This window comes from Buteo buteo, chromosome 3 (genome assembly GCF_964188355.1).
Source record: "Buteo buteo chromosome 3, bButBut1.hap1.1, whole genome shotgun sequence".
Classification (NCBI taxonomy): domain Eukaryota; kingdom Metazoa; phylum Chordata; class Aves; order Accipitriformes; family Accipitridae; genus Buteo; species Buteo buteo.
The window spans coordinates 46,259,059-46,276,739 of NC_134173.1; the positions used below are offsets into that span (position 1 = coordinate 46,259,059).

General features: G+C 38.3%; 1 long non-coding RNA gene across 1 annotated transcript in view; it reads left to right on the forward strand.

Annotated features, from left to right (window-relative positions):
* The window catches only part of LOC142029132 (uncharacterized), a 31,569-nt gene extending 26,370 nt beyond the window's left edge, over positions 1-5,199 (forward strand). Inside the window, exon 3 of the long non-coding RNA XR_012649851.1 lies at positions 2,528-5,199. This is a non-coding gene — a long non-coding RNA (uncharacterized LOC142029132). The remainder of the gene's footprint in view (positions 1-2,527) is intronic.
* Positions 5,200-17,681: the final 12,482 nt, after the last annotated feature.

Here is a 17,681-nt window from a genome sequence, read left to right on the forward strand (position 1 = left end):
GATGGACCCAATGGCTGGTTAAAAACATGAATGAAAAAAATTGACTGAAGGCAGGTGATATGTTCTGGATTGAAAAGTAGTATTTTTATTTATTTGCGGGGGTGTGTGTATGTGTGTGGATGTACAAAGATTTGCCGTATCACGCCCTAGGGTGGAATTGTGAGCATGTCTTCCTCTTACTTGGGCTGAGAGTAATGGGGGCTGTGGGAGGAGGGTGAAGTGCTAGGCAGGATCTCATTTGTTTGACTCCTGAAAACTTCACTTGACATATGTAAAACTGACCTACTCATAACCAGAAACTAAATTTGGTAACTTTGGTTTTGCCAAGGCCAAAAAGCTTTTTTTTGTTCAAAGGCTTCTCTTAATATACATTACTGCTGGTCTCTCCACCACTTTGCTCTTTGGTCTGGCAGAAGCAGCCAAATACTGAAACATGATACTCTTGAGGATTATGCAAACAAAGGCAATATTTGCATATAGAGAATAATATTGACATTTGCATGTGGCTTACAGTCCCCCTTCAAATTACACTGAGCAAGGTTATAATTCAAGCTTCTCTGTTAGCTTTGCATGCTGTATAAATTATGACTGATTCTTCAAAAGACAAAGTGCATCACTAGAGAGCTCAGACACAAAGTAATGCGTGGCTGAAACTTATAATCAAGGCTAATATTAACAGCTAATGCAAACAACTGGAACATTGTATAGCACCAAAATGCATTTAAAATATCTAGTGCCCAACAATTGAAGCGGCAGTCAGATTTTTCTTCAGCCAGCCTGTTTTATTGAAAACGTCCCTTAAGAGTCAATGCAGTACCATTATTATCTTTTTGATCTTAGCAGTCACATGACAAAATAGTTGTGTGGGAAGAAATATCTTTGAAGCAGCACCTTAGCAAGTGCCTTAATTGTTAAGTAAAAATAACTTTCTGTCTTGCAAGGGAAGAAATACTTGCCAAATACCAATATGATTTTTTTTAGAAGATTGCTTTTATATAAATATTACAAAATCATAAAGCAAACATTTTCAATGAGAAATATCTCTCTCTCTCTCTCTCGGCAATATATTCAGCACATTTCTTTAAGAAAGAAGGGCAAAAAACCCCCTAGGAACTCAAGGGTTAGAGAATATACCAGTATACTTACTGACTTCTTTTTTGTTTTAAGTGACAAAGGCAAAGCAGAGGCTGTGCTGACCTTTATGAAAGAACAAACCCATGGGGAAAGAAGATTTTTTTGTGCCAGACAGGAAGCTATCCTATTCAACAGTTAAGGGTAGTGAAGGAGGATGTTTAAGTCATCTGTTATCCCACTGAGTGAAATGCAGCCTCAGGGCTCTTGTTTCTCTAAGGCTAAAGGCATACTTACACAGAACATCTCATTTACAGAAACTACAAAATAACTCTACTGCAATTAGTTTAATCCAATAAACTGGCTATCTGTTAGTGTTTCAAAGTAATCTTTTAGTTTAAAACATTTGCTGTTTTTCTTTCAATATCTATTTTTCCTACTGTGCACATAATCCCAAATTTCATATTGTCATTATTATACTACAGAAATCTCCATGTCTGCTCTATATTGCAAGGCTCTCTGTTAATCATTGTATTACATTTAAAAAATCTTAAGTAAGCTTTTTGTCTGCTTCTGCAAGAAGCTTTTCTGGTTCCCATCACTTATGTGGGTATCAAAAATAGTTACAGATAATCAATGTTTTCTAAACTGAAGAGTGAAAATTAGGAATCTCTGATGGATATAGGTGTAATCATAGTACAGACGACAGTACTATAGCAGCTCACTATGTAAATGCAAATGATTGTACTGTAGGATAGGTGATTAACCTATGAAATTTAGGAACCCCAAACTCTGTGGTACATATTTTTATACAGAAAAAGAAAACACATATCGTATAAAAAAAGCATCCTAAGAATGAGAGAGAAAACTTCCAGAGTAGTAGATACGTGTTAGCAGCTTGTCTCTTTTCCTTGGTTTTCCTTACAAGATTACAATTTTACAAGATTACAATCTGATTACAATCTGACTACAGATTTTCTGTTTTGTTTGTTAAAACTTCTCTTATAAAGTCAGTCAAAACACTATGGTTGCAAAAAGTCATTATTTTAAAAAGTATTAATGAGACTGTGGCTTCATTTGTGTTATGCAGTGCTCTCATTTAAAGGAATTCAAATGAAACTCATGTAAAACTGAAGGGGGGGGGGAGAAGAACATTGCTACATAAGAAGATGCAAACTCCCAAGAAAATAGCTGAATCAATATAAAAATGAAATTGCAATGCCTAAATACCCAGCACAGTGCATAGTGAGCAGAATACAAAGAGGGAAGGTAGCCTAGCTCTCCCACGCTGACTTTGAAATCTAACTGAACAGTGTGTTCTTCTGTGAAACCAAAATGTAGAGTTAAAAGTAACTCCAGTTAAGCAGTTTAAGTTAAAAGCGTTTTGCTGCAGATCATTCTGATGTCTGCAGAGCATCCCATGTGTCGCGGGTCTGTAACTGGGATCTCACTCTAGTTCACAGGTTGTGACTTCTCCGTTGCCATCAGGTTGGGGATGGGGTAGGTGGGACGCGCGGTCCCTTCCCCTGAAGCGAGCCCCCGCAGTGCGTGGATCTCCTCACTGACCCCACGCTGCTCCTCGTCACCAGCAGCTGGGGAGCTGCTGCTGCTGGGGAGCCTGGGCACGGCCCACCACCGTCACAGCCAGCCAGAGAAAACAAATGAAGCAGAGGAGTCAGAGGCTGAGGATGCGGCAGCTGAATATTGCGGAGTGCTGTGAAGTGCTAATGTCCTGGTGGTGAGACAGTATCAACGTAACCTCCCCAAGCAATGGCAATCGGCAGGCAAATACTTCGGAGCCTTTGCCATCATGCACTGTGCTCTTTAAAGTCTTCAGACATAGCCGATGTAAAGGTTGCATCATAGCTTTCAGAGGTTGGTCTGTAACAAAAGTGTAGTTCCCAACCTGTTTATTGCCAGTCATGTAGCAGGGTTAAAATCCAGTTTGTAGAATAGGGCAGTGCCATGGTTTTGTAAGACAAACAGGAGGCTTCAAGTTGCTAAGGGGTATCGTAAGTCTTTCTTTCATGTGTGTAGGCTCCTCAGGAAAGGTTATGAGTTGTACTTAAATTAGGAGTTTCCAATACAATGAAATACAATGAAATATTGTGGAACCAAAGCCTGTAATCGCTGCCACGAGGTATTTCATGCTAAGTATGAAATGTCTTAGGTTCCCTCAGTGGTGCTGCATGTGGATAGTGTTGGACAAACATCAATTCACTGGTTATCTGTATGATGGATAGAGTTCATCATGATTTGCAAGGCACACTGGCGATCCCATGAGAGCAAATGGTACCTAAAATTTGGGCTAAATGGAAACATGATTGCCTGTGCCAGTTCTGCACAGGCTCGCTAAGCAAGTTGATGGTTGTTCAGAAGGCTCCAGAGCACCGTCTGGTTAGGTGTCTGCTGAATTTACAGACCCAGACTTACTTAATTTAGAGAATCTTTAAATTACATTTGGTCAGAATGGACTCCAGTTAAGACTGTGGCAAGGACTGGCAGCTAATACAAATCTGATGGAGTGTTAACTGTAGAAGTTTTAATCCAGTTCAGGCCAAAAGCATATATGAAAAAATGTATGTTATTCTCCTTATTCTTGAATTGGTATGACTTGACTGCCATTATAATATCTTCTGTAATACATTGGCATCTAGTGGAAGGCCAGTGTAACTGCAATGTAAATTTTTGAGCAAACTCTTCCTGGTAGGGCCCTATGGAGCCTTACATCATAGCCATCAGTGTATCCCATTGCTAGAATAAAATGTGTTTCTGTACATAATTCTGTGGTGATATCGATTTGCAAAGAGCATACGTAGCTAAAGATTTATATTTCCTAAAGAAAGTAAATATATACTGTTGCAAATAGATTTCATGGTGGTGCCTGGGAATGGTGTAAATTCAGTGCCTTTTAGCAATTAGAATTTAGGAACTGACTGTTCAGAGCCTGTATGGTTAGCTTACCACGAGCAAAATATTTGACAGGGAAAACATCATTACTGTATAAAAATAGATGAATTATTGCAAAATATTTATCTCAGTTTACCTTCCAGGGAAACAGACCTACTAACAAACAGTTGTGTTGCAGTATAGAGATGTATGGTTATATGAAATAAGAGAAATTCAGGATTTGAAGTAAAATAATCTATCTTCTTTATATGACAGTAATAACCAAATACAAAGGAATGTCTGTATATATTATTTATGAACACGTATATACATACCTACATAAAATCAGATGCTAACACACAGAACTACAGAAAGTAAGGCTGAAAGGGAGCTGAAGAGAATATCTTGTCTGTACACTGAAACTGGTGAACTCTTCAAAAACTACCGTTGATCTACAGCAGAAAAGCCCCTCTCTTTTCTCTGTGTATAGGAACAAAAGAATCTGGGCTTCCTCCAGGAATTTTCACAGGAATAGTACAAGCTAATAATGATCATTGTGATGACAAACGGGACTTCAATACCTGTCAGTGGTGTCAATACAATTGGAAACTGTTTGACTACATGGCGTAAAAGTATCTGAAAAGTGAATACAGGTAATAACACTGAATACAAGTCATCTGAAAACATGAAATTAACAATTAAGGTAAACTTAGAATTAAAAAAAAATCTCCACTGAATATGAAAAGGGTAAGGAAAACAAGCTTTTATCCAAAAGGAGATAAGGGAAAACAAGCTGTTCTGGAATGTATCAATAATGACTCAATAGATTGCTTTAATATATTCAGGAATAAAAGAGGACTAATAGCCAAAATCTTAAAAAAGGTAACGAAAACTACAGCAGAATATTCTTTGTTAGTCTTGAATTCATTGACGTACATATTAATAAGTGTTATTGAAAAGCATGGCTTTAAATAATTTTCCCAATAAATATTCCCTAGAAAACTCTAAAGTACATATTTAGTGAATAACATCTTAGGTAGGATGACATTTGTTAATGATTAGTGAAAACAATCTTAAGCTAGAAAGCCATCTTTACTGATGCATATAATAAAAGGAGATAGCTGGTAAAGATGTATAAAATTACTTCATCTGTTTGTTTGGAAATATATCTCTTTGTTTTGGATCCTTACTGCAAATTAAGAAAAATATTCTAATGAAGTGAAAATAAATGATGGGTCAACTGAATCCCTGATATTAAGTTCTCCTGTGTTTTCTTGATTGTAGGGCTGATGTTTGCAGACTGAAATTACTTTTGCAGAGTATCGAAGGTGAGGTGAATTCCTGCTTCTCATGCAAAATTCAGCTCAGTTTTAATTATAGAGCTATGACTAATGCCACCATAATGTATATACACACATTTGTACATACATTTTTTTTTTATAATATGGCATATATTTTGTTTCAAGTGAACATTTGCTTAACTGTAGTAATAGTATATGTAGTAACATGTAAGTGTACACACATTGATTTATCTGGCTGCATTAAATTAATTTTATATTACACTATTTTATATTCGTTGAATCAGAGAAAGTTATAATAGTCTGTGGATTTTAATCTGAAATGGGTATTTTCCTGTTTGTGTTTTTAAATATTAATGTCACATTTTAATTAAATATTGTGCAAGAGATTTTTTTCTACAGTTTTTAAGAGTAGCTGAAAGGTGAAAGTTGAAACATGAAAGATAGCTTCATGTTATTTGAGAGTATTCATGACTCCTGATGTACTTTTTTAAAAAAGGAAATTATTAAAGTCAATTTATATGAAAAAGATTGAAATAGAAATGCAGAATAGCATACAAACAGCATTTGCAGTAATAATTTCTTCAAAACCTTCTGTGATTGCCTGAGAAAGGATTTGCCTAATAACTGAAAAATAACCTATTACATCTGTGATTTTAACCTTATAATTTTAGGTAATGAAAAGTAATAGACCATTTAAAGGTTCTCTGTAGCAAAGAGTGTAGTTTAGCAGAGTTTGCACAGCTACTTTTTGCATTGTGGTCACATCAAGTGGATCAGGAATAAGGGCTTCTTTCACTTCTCAGAGGAGCATGTCCACAACTGTATGCTGTTGATTTGGCATAACTTACAGCGCTTCTAAAACTTGCTAGAAAGCTACTGACTTGAAAAAGTCAAAGTATGCAATTACATCCCTCAGACCAAAATTATGCTTCAGAGCCTTCTCCTTTCTGGTGCTTTCGCCCTAAAAGGCAACAGAAACAGCGATTACTGGGAACGCTAGGTACTGTCTGCTCCCTATAGCATGGAGGATATATACGTGTATACCTATGCAAACACATATAGTCTTTTACCTTGGATCACAATTTCTGGCAGCAGCTGGGAAATTAAATGTAATCTCTTTCAGTTTCTTGTTTGTCTTATCCATCGTGCATTGGAAAAGACCTGGGGTCCCTGTCCCAACGGACTGTCACAATCCTTATCACACAGGGAGACAGGAAGCAATTGCACAGCGTAAGCCAGGCTGTTTACTCGGCAGCACAGAGGACTTCACCTGAAATGATGCCTTATTCATGTGGAGTAGCTTTTGCCCCTTGCTCACCTCCTGGAGGTGGTACCCTGCTAGCTGCCCCCAGCAAAGCATTTGAGAGTCTTCCAGTGGTGGTGGGGACTGATGTGGAGGCAGAGTGGGACCCTTCAGAGGGGTGCCAGCTGAGAGAGGCACCCCTGGGGAGGAGATGAGGGCTTTCCCACGTGAAGGCAGCCCACCTGCCTCCGGAGCTGCGTTACCATCTGCCCCCCATGACTGTCACTCCTGCTGCGGAGCGGAGGGGAAGGCAAGGGCTGACTGCGTTAGCATCCCTTGCAAGGCTGGAAAGGTCACCATCGGTGCAGAAACCCAGGCACCAGGAATCAGCCCTTTGGGGTAGGGAAGAGGTTGTTTCCACTTTTCTTTAGATTTTTGCACAACTGAACATTCCATCACCTTTGTTTTCTGTGGTTTCTTTTTTCTTTTTGGGTTCTCTAATTTTTCCATTTTCCCACCCGCTCCACTTTTTGAACCCATGATGTTTGTGAAGTCAAAATAACAAGTGTGAAATAAACTAGGTTTGCTTGTTCTAGAATATATTCAAAGTGATGAAAGGCTTGGGGTTATTTTTTCTAGATATTCATTATAGAAATTGGCTCTTGCATTAGAGAGCCATGTACTTTCAGTGGTTTCAGTCTCCAGAGCTAGAGAAAACCAGCTTTTTTTCATCTCTTCAAGGGCACTGGAACTCAATCACATCCTCCAAAATTGCAGATGGCAGAAGATGATAGTTGTCAATAAAGTACTCATTTAAAAGACATGCCCTAAAAATCTGTCAGCCCTCAGGAAAATTCATGTGTCGAATGAGGAGAACTTTTCAAATTTTAGGATGTTTTTCTTGAGTATTTGACAAAGATAACTAGAATGGAACGTCTTGTTTTATCAGAGCGTCACAAAATGTAAATATGCTTTGTTTAAAAAGTGGCCTCTCTGTACTCCAAAAAGCTGGAAGGTGAAAAAATAAGGCCTTTTACTGTGACTATGGGAGATATTCTTAGGTCCTGAATGGGAGAGAAGGCATATATGTGTCCCCTCTGGAACTTTCAAGCCATATTAAAATTCCCAGCTTTGTCTAGACTTTTGCTTTGTAAACCCTGAGATTACTAGGTTTTAAAGTAGGTCTGCTTGCCAGGAGCATGCCTCATTTAGCATGCTTTTCTCTCCATACAGCAAAAAATGAGTCTCTGGTCAGAAGAGTGTTGGCAGCAGAGTTCAGTTGGGCAAAACCTGAGGTGTCTTGTCCACAGGTTGCTCCCAGCATTTAGTTTTGGTTGTATAGAACAGGGTCCCACTGGCAGCACTATTTAGCTACACAACTATATTTTGAAGCAGTAAAAGATACTGTCCCATGCTCTACAACAGTTGTTTTACTCAACTGACCTTCCAGTACATATTCAGGCTTTCAAGGTCAAAGGTGTATACTTACAGTGCTGCACACTGCAAGAAAAGAACATAAATTTTTGCATATTCATTTCTACAATGTTGTTTGCATATGGCTTTAATTCATACCAGACAGCCTTTGCCTTAACATTCTCACACTAATTCTGGCTCTTATGAAAGAAAGGGCACTTTAAACACTGAATATACAGAGGTTATAGATCACTACTGGCAGCACAGCCATTTCAGGGATTGTAACCATAGTTGGGAATATGTTGCCTTTTATACTTTCTAGCAGCAAAAGTACTGATTGTTCCTGGAGCCCTCCTGGGAAACGAACTGCCAAATGTCTTGTGATTTAGCTCAAGTCTGCAGAAAAGCAACTTTTTACTTCTTTTCTTTTGTGTCATAAAAGTAAACTTTAACCAGAGACATTTCAGAAGTGTTGTCCTGTCTGGCATTCCCCTAACCTTGCCGCAGGTGCCGTTCTTCCTTGAGTGCCTGCTAGAAACAAGGAGCGATGATTTCCAGCACATGCCCTACTAAAACCTGTAGCTCTCTCGAGGTGTGGGCAGCATCATCGTGGTACTTAACCATGTAATTGCACCTCTGATCAGCTCAGCTTCGCCTGTGTTAGGGGGTTGCTAGTGCCCTGGCTGGGCAAGGAGGGTTTTTTTCCCCAGAGGGGAAAATCCTGGTGGGGTTGCTGCCCCTGGGGTCTGGCTAGGTTGCAGCTCTCCTGGTATTGTGGTGAAGCTGTGACCAGTACTGCTGGTGTCAGTGAGCACCTCCTCTCCACTTAGATACCCACCGTTCTTGTTTTGGGCTGGGCATGGTTCAGGTTGGACAGCTTCGTGCTTCTGAAGCTGGAGTCCTACCTCTGTCAGACCACAGAGGGACAGGCAGCTGCTGCGGGGAGGGGGCTGGCAAACTAATTTCCTAAGTGGAGATGGGTTTGTTATCATGTGATAAATCTTTTTCTAATAACTGCTGCCAAAGAGTCTGTGATTTGGAGAAAGTACTCATTTCTATCAATCCCTTAAAGCCTACTGAAAAAAACAAACAGGATGGGAAGCATATCCTGGCAAGGTTTCTGGCATATCTGGGTCCATGTTTCAGCACTTCATAAATGGATAATTATTTAAGTCTGTTTATTCCTTTGTAAGGAATAGTGGTGTTTTTACTAGCAAAGTGTTAACTTGTCTTTTTTCCACTGACATCCAGTTGGGGCCAAGCAATTTGCATAAGTATTACTATCACTGGCACCCCTAGAGACTTTTCTGATATTGTCAAGACCAAAGCACTGTGTAAAAACACACAGCCAAAGATCACTGAAGATCTGTGCACACGATGTGTGATAAATTTGTTAGCAATTAATTTCTTAATAAAAGTCACAATAAATAGAGGAATCCCCTTAAGATACGCTATTGGAAATCCCATAGGCATTTGAATTTCTTGAACACTCTGTTCTGTGAACAGGATTTTCATTAAAATGCATGTGTCTTTGTGCCAGTAATTCAGTCTGAAAAGCAACCTGTTGGGTTTTTTCCTCCATTCACACATGCCCTTGAAGTATTTTTGGCAGCAGTTCCAGGAAGACAGTCAATCCACCAGTATCTGATTCTTTGCACTGCATGTGGGGGGAGTTACAGTGGCTTAATGACGGTGTTGGAGCCAGATGCTCTTGCGTCTCCCAGCTTAAGGAGCAAGTAATTCCTGCCACTCACATGGTCCCTCTGATTAAGTGCCTCTTGCTCCTTTTAGGAAACCATTTGCTGCCCTGCAGTGTTCTCTGATTTGCACACACTTGTGTGCATCTCCATGTAATTTGTCTCTCCCCTACTCAGCCTGCTATGTACTATAACATGGAAGAGCAGACTTAACCCCACAGTGATCTATTATGGCCCAGTATTTCATGGACAGAGGCCAGGACTGCTGCTGCCTCTAGTAACTTTAGTAACGTAATACTAATGAAACTTTACCTAACTTTTCAGCTTCAGATTGATCTCAGTTAGAAAAAAATTCATGTTGTGACTAGAGTAGTCCTCAGCCTCTTTTAGCACAAACAGGGTTAAATATTGAAGTGGAGGGACATACTTTTCATTTTCTATCATGGAAGTACAACTGGTAACTGTGATGACTGTATCTCAGGAGGTGAAAAATGACCAACCAGTGATGAGCAAACACTGGCAGAAAACGTAAAAGCAGACACATAATTCACAGGCCAGACAGCAAGAGATAAGACACTGCATACGAATAAGAGTATGTGGGTGTGAAAGCAATCGAGTGCTGAAGGAGAGGATTTAACTGCTTCACTGAAAGTGCAATTACACAAACAGCTCTTCTGACTGCATTTCATCAGTAGATACTACCCAGTGGCATAAAACTGTTAAAAAAAACCCAACAAACTGTATGAAAATGACAGGCTTGCTTCCAGGCAAAATAAATAATGATCAGTTAAAAATACCAATATATAATATCTACCTTTTAAATAATCAGCTTGGTTTCTGGTTCTTCCTCAGTATGTGTACTTTTGGCTCAGATTTCAAGGTTTTGTTCTGCTTTCAGCAGACCATTTGAACAAGACCATGCATTCTGGATAAATATCACCTAGATATGTTAGCTGGCTGAATGTACATTAAATTAGGTAAAAATAGTGCTTCTTCCATTAATTAATATTTTTCCTCCATTAATATCCTTAAAAAAATATCACTGAAAAATAGAGTACTGATATTTCTTGATTTCCGCGAATACCCTGTACTGTAACAGAATATAAATCTCTGCTTAGCCATTTGGTAAAAGACCTTCATGGGATGTCACTGCAGATATGACCTGAAATAAGAACAGTATTCCAGGTCTGAGGACTTTTTGGTGGCTGCAGAGAAAAAAAGCAAGACATTCCTTCCAGAGTTGGATGAGAAAGAGAATGGGGCCCAAAATGAAGTGGAGAGGGGTTTGTTCCACCAAGAAGCAGCTTCAAAATTTTAAGTTGATGCAAACTTTTTTTTTTTTTTTTTTTTGGTAAACTTTTCATTTTTTCACCAAGCTCTAACTTCAGCTTTTCAGGCTGATCTCTGCGGCTGATTCCCAGGATCAGCCTGTAAAGGCTGTTGTGTAACTCAGCTCTCCTAAGAAACCTTTGCATGCAGGATCAGCATTTGAAGCCGTAGAGAGTTCCTGACTTTCTGAGGACCCAGGGAGGACCTCATTCCTCTACTATGGAAATTCTGGCTGTTCCCAGCTGTAGCAGGTTCAAGCTGTGGACCACTCTCTTGTAGGGCAGGCATGACTGGATTTTCAGAAGTGACAAGCTCAGGTTTTGCATGATCCCCTTCCAAGAATTTTAGATCCAGACAAGTGAGAGTTCAGTTTTCACCTTACATCAGTACTTTTGCCATTGTTTTTAGTATTGCATGTCCGTACTGCCCTATTTGTTTCAGTAATGGCCCTTATTTCCTTGTTAATATATTTACCCTTTTAAAGAGCAGACTCAAAAATATATATTATGGAGTAAGAATATTTGTTCTCCCAAAGTCACAAACCTACAAGCAACACATTTTATTCCCATGTCCCAGCATTCTGTGAAGCACAATTTATGAGTAAGATGCATAAACATTTTTCATAGTTCAGATCGCTAAGCTCTGGGCCACTTATACTATCTTTGTGGAAGTAGCTGATTGCACTTTAGATTTGTAAAGTCAGTCTGGATTTCCTGCTTATCTGTTTAATTTAGCTGCCTTTAATGATCCAGCACATATGGCCAGATGCAGTAATACTGGATTACAAACCATCTAGTTTTTATGCTGGAGAAAGATTCAATTACTGTGACTGTTTCACCCAGCCATTTTAAAACTTGGCTGGAGTTTTCAACACTGTCTTTCAAAAGAAATTGAACTCCTTCAGTGAAGGCTTCTCCATGCTCTTGCAAATTTCAGGATGACCCTATATGGATATTTAGTTCCACAGGTTTCATTTGAGTATTTCAGTAGCAATATAGGCCAGTGCATACTCAAATATACTTCTCTGGAGTTCTTTTTTTAAAATTTATTTTTATTGTAGTAATACTTTCCAGCTGGTGATAGTTACATTGTCTGGGTCTGATTTAGCCAAATGACAAACAAACACATTCTTAAGTGACTAACTCTCCTTTCAGAAGTCTCATAGCTTAGTTTTCCAAATTCTGTATCTGAACTATTCCATTTTGAGGAGCGTGACTAACATTAGATTTTACAAATTATTTGTAAACCAGACAAAAGTGGCTGAATAAAATATAGTATATAAACATGGAAGTCTCAGTCAGGATCTGCTGTTCTAGCATGAAACTGCAATGCAAATAGGGACTTTAATTTGCAGAGTGTTTGTATCAGAGAAAAATATACAGGCAAAAGGTTGATTGAGCTCCACTCTGTTATGTTTTCCCCCTATGCTTCCCAGGTGGGAGGGAAAGCATGATCAGGACACTAAATTGCAAGGCAGTGTGTTCATTCAGGTGTATTAAATTGTTTCAACACATTTTTACAATGTCCATATATAGTATGTTTTGTATCTTCAGGTCACACCGCTTCTTTTCTTTGTACTGTTGAGGCACTCGTCTTTCGGAGGTACCCAAAATAGTGTAGTCCCTCCATAGCTCTGTATCTACTCTTGGCCATGAATTCTCCTTGTAGAAGCGTTCATTACTCTTTCAAGAGTCGAAAGGAGCTGGGAAGCCATTCTGTAAATGGCTAGCATCTTGCCTAGAAGTGTGAAAGCAGAGCATCCCTGTTGCTCACTAACTCCCAGCCTAACTGCAGGCCGTCTTGCATGGTTTTAGGCTTTCAGATTTCATTGATGTTCACTGCTCCACTTAAGTGCATTTCAGACCCTGCATTTTAAACCAACTCTAACTACAATCTAGGGACCTATACAAGTGCACTTAAATTTAAATGCCATTAAGTGACTGAATAATTTATCAGTGTATACAGCAAAGGTTAATTAATGGTAATGTTAATCCTGTGGACACTAGAAGTGTTTTAGCATTTTCTGATGTTCTGATTAGCTTTTGAAATGCCTTAAAGTTTCTCCTCCAAGTCAGCCTTAAGATTAATAGAAACATCTCCATTTAATTTTTTATTTCTCAGTTTTAGGAAGACAGCTCTACCTTTCATTTACGAATTACATATTTTGCCTCATGTGCTGACAGGACCAGAAGAAACCACCTCTTCAGGTGCTTGTATTTATTCTGCTTCAGTAGCCAATAACAACATACCAGCCTAAACTAGAAAGATACGTAAACAATCCCTGCAACCACCAAGAACACTGATGTGATTTAAGCCTTCATTGCAAAACCAGACCAGAACTCCAATGCACCAAGGCTAGGGTAGAAGTGAAGAACATCTTTAACATGATGCTTGTGACTAAGAAATTACACAAAAAGGCTAAGTCCACATATTTGCATGAAACTTTAAGGAAATTATGCCATTTGAGCTTAACAAAGTGTTCTCTTGCAAGCTTAGAGCATGGAAGTGACTTAGCCTGGGCCTTCCCCAAGAATACCAGGTTGCATCTCTGTAGCATTTCTCTCCCCAGGAAAGCCGGTTTGTCCACATCTGGAATGATGAATGTGAGCAGTTCCATCATTTGCTTACATGCTTTACAGCATGTTATAGGCATGATTAGCTCTGTTTTGCAGAGGGAGGACTCAAAGCAGAGAAAAATGAAGTAACTTGACCAATGTTGTATGGGAAGTCAGTAACAAAAGTAAGACTGAAAGGCTTCAGAGAATTGGTCCAGTGTTTCTCCAGCAGCTACTGCTACAGCTTCAGATGGGTAGTTATAAACACCCAGTTGTTTTAAATTACTTGTACAAGTCCTTTCTGTGATGCCCTATCTCAATACAGTTACAATGCCTAGCTCTTATTGAGACTTTGAACAAGCATATAGGATAACATTTATAAAATATAATACTTTCAGCAATCTTGCTTTGATGGCTGCTATTAGCCACTTTGTGCACTCACAGCAAAACAAGGGATAGCTGCTAAGATGTCAGTAATGGTTACCTTTTGTTCTCTTTGTAATGTTTCTTTCCTGTAAAATTGTTTGCTAATAGTTTTGGATGATAACTTCAAAAGTTGTATTTAATACCTTGTGCTAAGTTTCTAGGTAGTTGCATAAAATGAGCAATAGCAACTACCTGAGTAGGTTTTCCCTGCTTCTTAATATCTCAAACACTGTGTATAAACCCGTTAATTAGGCCTTATGGTTAGTTTGTGCTGCAGGAAACACTAACATTTCGCTCAGGAGTTGAATGAGCCCACGCAGGGCAAAGCAAAACATTGTAAAACTTCCAGGATATGGAAAAAGACCAAGACAGTTTGCATCAAAACCCCCAACTCAAGAAAGCAATATTTAACCCGTAGCTCAACAGGCCCAAGCTGAGAGGCCCAAAAGGGCAGATTTAAGCAATTAAAGTCATCCCTTAAAAACTCAGTTCTACATCTGATCATATAGAAGTAGTTAGCTTTGATTTTCCTTCCCATTCCAGTTACTTGTCAGCCTCTTTGATGATGAACATTTTTTCAATGATAACTTCAGGGGTATCTGCACAGATCCTGCCTCCTCTTATTGTCCCAACTATGCAGTCACTTCAGTCTCTGTGATTCATTACACCTTGCAAATGCTTTTGGGGGTAATCTGATGTATAAGACAAAAACTATGAGAATTGTCTAGCAAACATTCATATTCTACCTACGTGAATGTCAGTGTGCCCACTGAATGTCTTACATGAAACTGAGATGCTGGAGATAAAAACTTTAAAATGTCATATCAATGTTTAAGTGTTTATGCTATATTGGCTAGATTCTTTTCCAGGTTCCCTAGTACCATTTCAGAGATTTTGAATGTTTAGATGCAATACATGATCTAACACAAGATGCCTTTCAGAGTAGGTAACAATACCAATAGTTGTTATGAAGGCTCTTTAACAGTAGTTGCTAATCTAAGCACTGTCTGTTAAATGAAGTAGTGATACAGTATTGAGTCATTACAGACACTTTAGTTAACAATCAGCCTTGTTTAAATGAAAACAATAGGCTAGGTTGTACTGGAAGAGAAATAGTAGGGGAAACAAGATGATTTCCACATTGGTTATATATCCCTATGGCAAAATGGTTTTGAAGAGTATTTTAAGAGTAGAACAGAACCACATTCATCTGAGCAGTCTATAATATGTGACAGTGGGAGATGCTGAGGTCAAAACAAATTCAGACTGTTTACATTCAGAAACCTCAGCAATTGGAAGAGCTGACTTATATTAGATATTATCAACCAAGATCTTGTAGTATTAAGTTAAAGAGAATTAAAGTTCTCCTCATTTTACCTAAATTCAGTTACCTGAAACTTAGGCATCTAACTTAGACCAGTTGTCTAAAATCCACCACCATCAGAGTCTGATTCATCTCAGCCCAAAAGAACTGTATGAAACAGCCAGTGATAAATCACTCCTTTGGAGGTGTTTGGCTTCTGCACTGACTCCAAATGACTGACGTTAACTGCAGGGCTAAGTAGCAGTAGTGGTAGTTAAATGGTAGTTAGAAGCAGTTAATATTAGGAGAGATAAATCCGCCCATTCTTTTCCCAATGTAAATATGAGAAGGTACCTATCCATAAACACATAAAATAAAACTTTCAAAATCATGATTTCAAAGGTATATGGGTTTATAAAGACTGAGTGTGACACAAAGTAGGATGTCAAAAAGCTGGATGGTTTGCATCTTTTGACTTCAAAGTTGGTGGAATTTGTGCTCCTGGACCATTAAGAGAACAGGGTTTAAGTGAGATCATGAGAACCCATTGAATTTGCATAGGAGATGCTTAAGACACAAAAGTTAAATATGCAGAAGGTAGGAGTTCCTTTGTACATGTTTGACTGTCTTTATTTCCAGTAACTTGTGTTCTGTGCTATGAATGCTACTTTCTTATATAAAAATTGTATGTTTTTTCAGGAAAGATTGTGCTGCTTTGTGAGCTAAGTGATAAGGCTTTGTATTTGCAATGGGCCCACTTGAAAATTATTTTTAACCAGTTTAATCCAGGATAAAGCTAAATTTGCAAACCCAAGTTTTTCGTATACATTTTGTGTTATAAAAAGGAAATTAATAAGATCCAGTGTGTACCTGTAAGTTATTTATAGAGAGAAGGTGAGTTTATAGGGTGAAGCAATATCTTTCATTGAAACAGCTCACATAGCAGGAGGGGAAGAAATGGATGAACTTTCTAGAAATGAGGTAACTCATAAGTCACCAGTACTAGAACCCTAACTGGGTATGAATATTTGACATACAGTAGCATAGACTGTATTTCTTTTCAGCAGAATGAAACCATTGTAAAGAAACTTAACTTTTGGGATTGCCCTTCCTTATAAAACATGTTAACTGCTAGAGGTGCTGGATGAATACTTAAAAAGTATTAAGGGTACCTGTACATAACAGGTTATGTAACATTCATAAATTATTATCAGACAGTAATAATCAAGCTCCTATCCTAATTTATTCTGCTCCACTGGATTAATTTTAACATCGTACAGCTGAAATATTTGTCAATATTTCAACTTAATTTTTTGCAATCTGTCCAATTTCACTTACATTTTAAAGATGGGACTTCATAAAATATCCTTAATATTTTCCTTTTGCATGATATTTGTATGAAAAATACATTGACTCTTAAAGTAGCAGAGTTGTACTTCATATTGAGGTGGAAAAAAAATTGTGGGAAAATAGATGGTAAGTGTATATCAAGTGTCCAAACTACCGAGGTAAGGGACATTTTTAGCTGCATTTTCCTATGCCTGCACAAGCAACACAAGAAGGTAAGTAATTTTCTAAGTAGATTTAGACTGATGTGATTAGGGCTAAGTAACTGCAGATGTATGTAGGCAGCGTACATGTGTGGAACTGGTTATACATTTAAATTTCTCTTTCTGCATGTGGAATATCCAGGCTGTATGTGATCAGGCATGTTTTGTATCTGTAGGACTGTTTGAGAATCCAGGTCAGAATAAGCAACTGAAGTCCATTTTGGCACCAATATATCAGTTAAGTAAGTGATACTGTATTCTCTGTCCTCAGTTTTTCTTCCAGAACACTTGGTTCAATCCACTCCAAATAATTAAACACTTCCTTGGAAAGGATTAGCAGCACTGTAATCGTAATTCTATCATGAAATTATAGTCTTCAGATTAGGAAATGTAAACATTCTTTAAAATTAAGAGGAAACTTGATATGATGGAATAAACAAAAGCTATTAAACTAATTACAAACTGGAATATATTTTTGACAGTATGAAAATAACAAGTGAAATACAATTAATGATTGGAATAGTAACAATCAAATTTTACTCACTATGCCAAGTTTAATTTCCTATCTTGTGAATTACAGACAAGCTAACTGCTAGATTGATGTGATTAATCAGTTTTTATAAATATGCTGGTGCTGGGTGACCAATTTTAAACAATGAACATAGAAAATCTGGAGAATCAGAAATGAAAAGGCTCCATCTTATTCAATATGAATGAAGAGTGATTTCCGCCCCCCCCCCCCCCCCCCCCCCCCCCCAAGTAGGATAAAATAGCCTTGTGGACATCACTGTGGAAGAGCTGCATTGCAGTCAGCTCCTGCAATACTCCTGTGGCCAATGTCATGATCTCTGATACTCCATCTGCAAAGGCTCTGATGCTGCTTCTTCAGCTGTGCACCATTTTA